At 40.3% G+C, this 7,796-nt stretch overlaps 1 non-coding gene across 1 annotated transcript; it reads left to right on the top strand.

Annotated features, from left to right (window-relative positions):
* The first annotated feature begins 1,846 nt into the window (after window positions 1-1,846).
* LOC141625840 (small nucleolar RNA R71) lies at window positions 1,847-1,953 on the top strand. Its single transcript, XR_012535590.1, has one exon. It is a non-coding gene; the product is annotated as a small nucleolar RNA R71 (small nucleolar RNA).
* Window positions 1,954-7,796: the final 5,843 nt, after the last annotated feature.

Here is a 7,796-nt window from a genome sequence, read left to right as displayed (position 1 = left end):
TTCTTTGATTGATTTTGATGAGCTTTGCAAGCTCTCCATGTCACAATTCACTTGCTCTTTGAATGGAGCATCTTCAATTTTCTTCTTCCATTGGAGTTCCGATTTCTTCCTTTCATCCTTTCGGCTATAATGATCAATCATGAAACACGGTTCATTCAAACGAGGAGCTCTCATAGTTTTGTCAAGATTAAAGGTTATGCTTTCATCTCCCACTTCTAGAGTGAGCTCACCATGTTTCACATCAATCACTGCACCCACGGTGTGTAGGAAAGGTCTTCCTAGAATGATTGGAATGTTCGAATCTTCCTCCATATCAACAATGACAAAGTCCACCGGGATGAAAAACTTCCCAACTCGCACGGGGTCATCTTCCCATATCCCTAATGGTGTCTTCGTCGATCTATCGGCCATTTGGAGTGTGATGTTGGTGCATTTAAGCTCTCCCATCCCCAACCTTTTACTCACCGAGTACGGCATAACACTCACACTAGCCCCTAGATCACATAAGGCTTTGTTGATCGTTGTGTCGCCAATGGTACACGGTATTGAGAAGCTTCCCGGATCCTTTAGTTTTGGAGGTGAACTCCCTTGAAGTAGTGCACTACTCACCTTAGTGAAGGCGATAGTCTCAAGTTTCCGGATTGACTTCTTCTTTGTGAGGATATCTTTCATGTATTTCGCATAGGCCGGCACGTGATTTATTAATTCCGTGAAAGGAATTGAGACTTCCAAATTCTTCACAATTTCCATAAACTTTCCAAGTTGGTCATCAAATTTGGGCTTGGCTTGACGACTTGGAAAAGGAAGTCTAATCACAATGGGCTCCTTCTCCTTGACCTTGTCTTCATTTCTCTTTGAAATTTCTTCTTTTGATGATTCTCCATCTTTGGAGTTTTGCACAATTTCTTCCTTATCACTAGCTTCCACAACTTCATCCTCAACTTGCTTCTTCGGTGCTTCATACCTTGTACCACTTCTCAAGTGAATGGCACTAACCGTTTCATGTCTTGGGAGATTACTTTGAGGTGGTAATTGCCCATTTTGTCTTTGTGAGCTTGAAGATGCTAGTTGAGTCAATTGTGTTTCCAACATCTTGGTGTGAGCTAGAATGTTGTTGATGGTGGTTTCCTTTGCTTGACTATCTTTTTGCATTTGAGTGAAAAATTCTTGTTGATTCTTTTGCATTTGGAGGACCGCTTTTTGGACATCAAAACCTTGGTCATTTTGGTGATTGTATGGATTTTGATTTTGGTAACCTTGGTTTTGATTATAAAAGGGTCTTTGATTTTGGTTTCTCATGGGTGGTGGAGTGTATGTTGTTTGAGGGTTTTGAACATTTTGGCTTTTGTATGAGAGATTTGGGTGAAACTTGGTGTTTTAATTGTAATAGTTGGAATAAGGGGTACCACTCTTGTATGCTTGGAAAGCATTCACTTGTTCATTTGTTCCCCTACATTCACTTTGGTCATGTTCCAAAGTTCCACAATTCTCACATATCCCACTTGGGATTGATGAGGATGCCGTCATGGCATTAACATGATGCTTTGGTGATTTTGAGACTTCTTCAAGTCTAGCCATAGCTTTTTCAAACTTCAAATTAATTGTGTCAATATGAGCACTAAGTTGAGCACCCAATTGAGTAACGGAGTCCACTTCATGCTTTCCTCCTCTAGTAGCCTTGCGAGGTCTACTATATTGTGAGTTATGGACCGCCATTTCCTCAATTTTGTTCCATGTTTGATTGTCATCAACTTCGGTGAACATTCCATTTGATACCATGTTGAGAATGTTCCTTGAATTTTCATATAAACCGTTCCAAAATTGTTGTACCAAGAACCATTCGCTAAGTCCATAATGAGGACATGAGCGACAAATTCCCTTGAATCGCTCCCAAGCTTCATACAAAGATTCTTCATCCCTTTGCTTAAAACCCGTAATTTGAGTTCTTAGCATGTTAGTCTTTTCCGGTGGGTAGAATTTTTTGTAGAAAGCTAGAGCCAACTTCTTCCAAGAATCAATTTCGAGAGTGGCCTTATCAAGGCCCTTCAACCATTGTTTTGCGGTGCCGATTAGAGAAAAAGGAAATAAGACCCATCGAATTTGGTCTTGAGTCACACCGGTTTGAGAAATCGCATCACAATAGTCGCAAAAGGTTTCCATATGAGAATGAGGGTCTTCACTAGGCATCCCCCCAAATTGGCTCCTTTCGACTAATTGGATAAAGGCGGATTTGGCAATAAAATTTCCGGTTAGATGTTGTGGTGTAGAAGTACCATTGGGTAGGTTCTCCTCGGTGGGTACGGAATGTGACGAGAATTTAGGCATTGTAGGTTGATTTTGGGTGGTATTGTGTAATGGTTTCTCCGCTCCTTCTCTTGCAAAAGGGTTGATGAACTCAATAGTTGGTTGAACAACCTCACTAATACCTCTCAAATTCCTCCTAGCAAATCTCCTATTGTTCGTCAAGGTTCTTTCAATTTCACGGTCAAAAGGTAACAAATCACCTTGTGACCTTCTAGACATGCAAAATATCAAACAACTCGAAAACAATTAGAACAAACCTTGAGGATTTTAATTCCCCAATGCGAAGAAAGACACAACTAATAACAATAAAAGGAAATCTAAATCAAGTAAACACCGTCCCCGGCAACGGCGCCATTTTTGATCGGTCCATTTCGTGTTCACAATTTAAGGTGTGGTCGTTGGGTCACGTCCGAATCAAAACACAATTTATAGCTTCACAAACAACTCTACAATTAGTAAAGAGGCAAGTAAAGGTCGGATCCCAAGGGACGGGTATTGAAATGAGATTTCTATTGCAACTAGTGGTGTCTTAGGGGTGTCACAAATTGGGTTGATGTAGAAGGTCACTAAACTAAAATATCAATGGAAATAAACAAGCAAGATAAAATAAAAGGGTTGTAAACAATTGATTAAAAAGCACTAGGGTGTCATGGGATCATAGGGGAATCATGGGAATTGATCATACAAACATGTTCTCAAATTATAAGCAAGCAATTATTGTTGTGATGGATTGAGTTGGGTTATATCTTACAATCCTAGGAAAGTTTGGGTCCCGGAGCCGAATCGATTAGATTGTACAACACCTACAAGTCGACTTAGTCTTCCCTACTCAACAACATGCATGGTCTAATGAGACTCGAGTTGGGTTATGTCTTACAAGTCTCATTGAAAAGATAGGAGATGGTGGTAAATGCAAGGATTCATAGGCTTAGCATTTCATCAAATATAACATGTGCATGAGTTGAGATCAAAACAAGCAAGCAAATAAAACATGAAAGCATATTAATTTAAGCATGAATCATTCCCCATGTTGGTTTCCGCTAATCACCCATTAACCCTAGCTAAGAGACTACTCACTCATTATCATGTTGATCATGCTAGCAAGGTTGTCAATCATTCCAACAAAAGGAAACATGATGAATAAATGAAAGTAATTAACAATAATTAAAGAGGAATTAAGAGAATTATACCTACTAATGATTCCAATAATAAAGCAAAGATAAAAGAAGTACTTGATGCTTGAATGAGAGGTTGTCAATCTCCCAATAATAACCCAAATAATCTTCAATTACCCAAAATAAAGGATGAAAAAAAGAGAGATTAAGGAAATAAAACTTGTATTAGAACTTGATTAATTGTTGATTACAAAATTAAAGAGAGATTTGATTTGTATTAACTACTCTAATTATTGATAAGAAGAGCATGCTCGTCTAATTAGACTAATGGGGTATTTATAGTGGAAATTAGGGGGATGCATTAGGGTTAACTATGGGCTAAACTAGTAATTACACTTTTTAGATTGAGCAGGGAGGAGCCGGTATTTTTCCAAGGAAGGGCTTCTTTCTTTGTAGCTTGGAGAAGACGAAATTACGGCAGAGAGAATCCGAGCGGATTAGTGTCGGGACGGGCGGATTCTGGCGGTGGAACACGAGCGGCTTTGGAGGAATTCGGGCGGATTGTGGCAGTGCTAACCCGAGCGTCTTGGGATGAAACCGCACGGATTGTGCAGGTGGAGGACGGCCGGATTGTAGTCAATCCGCACGGATTGTTCTTCAGCAAGATTTCTTCTTCTTTTCTTCCCTTTTCTTCATAAATTCCTTGGGGATTTCCTTGGGGACTCAAGGATCCTTTCTCAACATTGCTCATCTACTATAATATGTACAAAGGCCTTCTAAACTTGTCTCTCCTTGATGCTTGGTCATTGGATTCGATCAATTTAGTCTCGTTTTGCCATGAAAATGCAAGATTCTTACTCCTTTCCTACCAAGGGATCAAAATTTTAAAGAATATGCAAAACAAAGAACTAAAGATAATAAACGACCCAAATATGCACTATAAAGCATGGGAACAAGGCTAATTCGGGGGCTAAATATGCGCTAATTATGGTCACATCAACGAGTAACAAGACTCGCCTTTAAGCTTCACAACATTCAAAAATTCTATCTCCCTTCGCGTGAGATATTACATGCTAGTTGCTTATATGCTAACTGCTCACATGCTTATGTGCTTATGTGCCAATATGCTGGCATTCAACGTGCTTGTCTATGCGACTGCGGATTTGTGTGGTCACTAACCATGCAGATAATCTTGAGAAGATAAACTCACTCCAATTGAGTATTGGGTTCTTCCCAACAAACGGCGACCCATCAAGTCCAAGGGCTTTAACCTCGTCGATTACATGGCATACGCTACCTCCCAGCGAGCAACAACTCATATCCCCGGCGAGTCCCGAGAAGTTTCTAACTCCCAAGCGAGTGCCGATTTTCAAATGGATGTCACACATGCTATTTCCAACAGTCGATCTTTCGACCACCATGGCTAGCGAACCTTTGTCCGCAAACAAGATACAACTCAAGGATGTATCCCGAAGATGCCTCGAGTACGACTCCTTTTCACAAGCTGGCGAGCCTTTGTCCGCAAACAAGGTACAACTCAAGGACGTATCCCGAAGATGCCTCGGGTACGCCTCCTTATCACAGCTGGCAAACTTTTCCACGCGCACAAAAAGCAATTCACGGACATATCCCGAAGATTCCTCGGGTATGACTCCTTCCTATGGCTGGCGAGCCTCAAAACGCATGGCCTTCAACACCGGCTGGCGAGCCTTTGCGCGCAAAAGATTTAAGGACGTACCCCGAAGATGCCTCGGGTATGACTCCTTCTTGTGGCTGGCGAGCCTTTATACGTAGTCTAATGGACTTTAAACGACCCGAATCGGAAGTCGACAGACTCTAAAATGTTCCCGACGGCAGGTCCTTGACTCGAATCCTCGAGTCACCTCGATGTCGCCCTTCCCGACGGCAGGTCCTTGGCTCAAACCCTTTTGAGCCGCCTCGACGTTGGAATGGTCTTCAGGTTGTAATCTTCGATTGACCTGGAGATTATACTTGGACTTTTACCCTGTACAAGTCGCAGTCAAAGTGGGGGCTCTGTAGATAATATCTAGTATCTGTACCTTCCAAAAACCACCCGATGATGATCGGACTATAACGTGTTTTTGATATGCGTGCGTGGATTGGCTATACATGAGACGGTTTAATGCACTACATGAGTATGAAAAATGATTTAAAATTTTTCTAACTTCATTTGCATTAAAATAATACTATTTAGAGTTAAAACCGTCTTTGTACCCAAAACCGACTCAGAAACCAGCAACTCGAGTAAACCTGAGTCAACCCGAGTCAACCCAAATCTTGAATGTCAAAAATAATGCCATGAATGTCTTTATCATGTCATTTCCATTAAAATGACCCTAATTAGATTCAAAACCGTCTTCGGACCCAAAACCGACTCGAAATTCAAATCCGGACTCACACGGGTCAAATCCGAGTCAAGCACACAAAACACCTACCTCAAGTAACACCAAAATCATCTTAGTATATGCCCAAATTGTTACACGACATCCTATATGAATACCACATATCAAACCAACTAAACAATGGATGGAGAATTGGCCACGTCCAAATTGAAAAGGATAGGGCACCCCATTGCATAGCAGGCTTGCTCGCGCCTCAATGGGATGTCTCCTTAGCCTCCAAGCAAAATCGACCGACCTACCATCCCACATTTCTCTATAAATACCACCCTTCACACAACAAAATCCTTACGCGAGCGTCCGCCCCCTCACATCTCCCTTAAACTTCTAGACTCGACTTCCTAAGTCACAAAATCGACACGTGTTTACGACCTACCGATCGTAAACACAAGCCTTACACATATTGTTTGGTACCGTCGCCGTGCATTCGACCGACCCATTTGACCAACTCAATTCATCAATCAACATGTTTTAATTAACATATTTTCAACTCATTTTCAAAACAAAGTCCTTTTCTAAGGCACTCTTTTTAAACTTCTTGATCGTGAGTAGTCGCTACGAGAAAACTTGTCTCTAAAGTCGTCTACATCGCAAAATATCAGTACACGTAAGTTTGAGGGTGTAAACAACTCACTTTATTTCATGTCTTTATTGTTTTGATGAGTCTATAAGCACGAACGATGCATAACACGATTCAAATTCCAATACCGACTTTTGGCCTGAGGCAGAAGCCCCTTATTGTGCAAAGTGGCTCGCGCCTCAATGGGGTGCCCAGGTCAGACTCAAACGTGTTTGAGTTCGTCTTTCGTTCAACACTTTCTTTTATTTTTACTTCTTTCCTTTTACGGTTTTTAGCATTTCGAATGTTTCAAACCATTTTTATGACTAACTTTTTAACCATAAATCATAATCACCCTTGGTTCCTTATACCATGACGGTTTAATCCGTGACTCGGTAATATTAATTGGTTAATTACATTTTCAAAGAAATCCTTTTCTTTTATTTACCATTTTAATTCATTTTTATAATAAACATATTTTGGCCATTACAAAAATCATCCTTGGTTTTTCATACCATGACGGTTTATTCCGTGACTCGATGATTTTATGGTTAATTACATTTTAATGGGTATTTTAACACCCTTTTATTTTATTTACCATTTTTCACATTTGTTTACATTTGTAAAAGTATTAGTCATAATTCATAATCATCCTTGGTTCTTTATACCATGTCGGTTTAATCCGAGTACGATGACAAACTTGACTAATTACAAATAATCGAACTTAACATAATTAGTTCAAATCAAATATTTTACATTTTTATTTGTAAATCATGCTTTTCAAACATGCAAATCCGACAACGAATATTAATAATATTATAGTAATTTTTCCGAGTCATGCAAATCATACTTGCAAATCATTTATTCACAAATAAGGTTTTAAACAACCTTTTTAACAACCAGGAGACGCCCCTTGGGTCGGCTCATGGCTCGCGCCCCTAGAGGCTGTCTGTTTCCGCCTTTCAAAACCTGGGCAGCCCCCTTTACCTCGCCAATAGGCTCGCGCCTTAACAGGGCTGCCTGGCACTGTTCTGTCTCATTTTGATACTTGTCTAGGATGATCCCGATTACGGTTAATCCGAATACGTGACGGATCAGATTGATGGGTTTGCATTTTATACTTTGTCTTTTAAACACTCTTTTTCAAATAATGGATCGTGTTAAGCATCATAATCCGAACTTGGTAAATGGATGTTTAATTTCCGTTCTCACATGCAAATCAATCTAAATCCAACTTGACATCTTATGCTTGATATTTGGATTAATGAACCGACTTAAAAAGCTCACATGTTAGGTTAAGACTTTTGGATGTGCATTCATGCATTTACCGTTTTATCAACTCTTGCACTTAAACAACCACGAACGATCAGTAGAGGCCGCTAACGCGGGCGGGATTGG

The sequence above is a fragment of the Silene latifolia genome, chromosome X (assembly GCF_048544455.1).
Source record: "Silene latifolia isolate original U9 population chromosome X, ASM4854445v1, whole genome shotgun sequence".
Taxonomy (NCBI): domain Eukaryota; kingdom Viridiplantae; phylum Streptophyta; class Magnoliopsida; order Caryophyllales; family Caryophyllaceae; genus Silene; species Silene latifolia.
The sequence above is the reverse complement of the archived record's forward strand: the minus strand, read 5'-3'. Positions and strand labels throughout refer to the sequence as shown.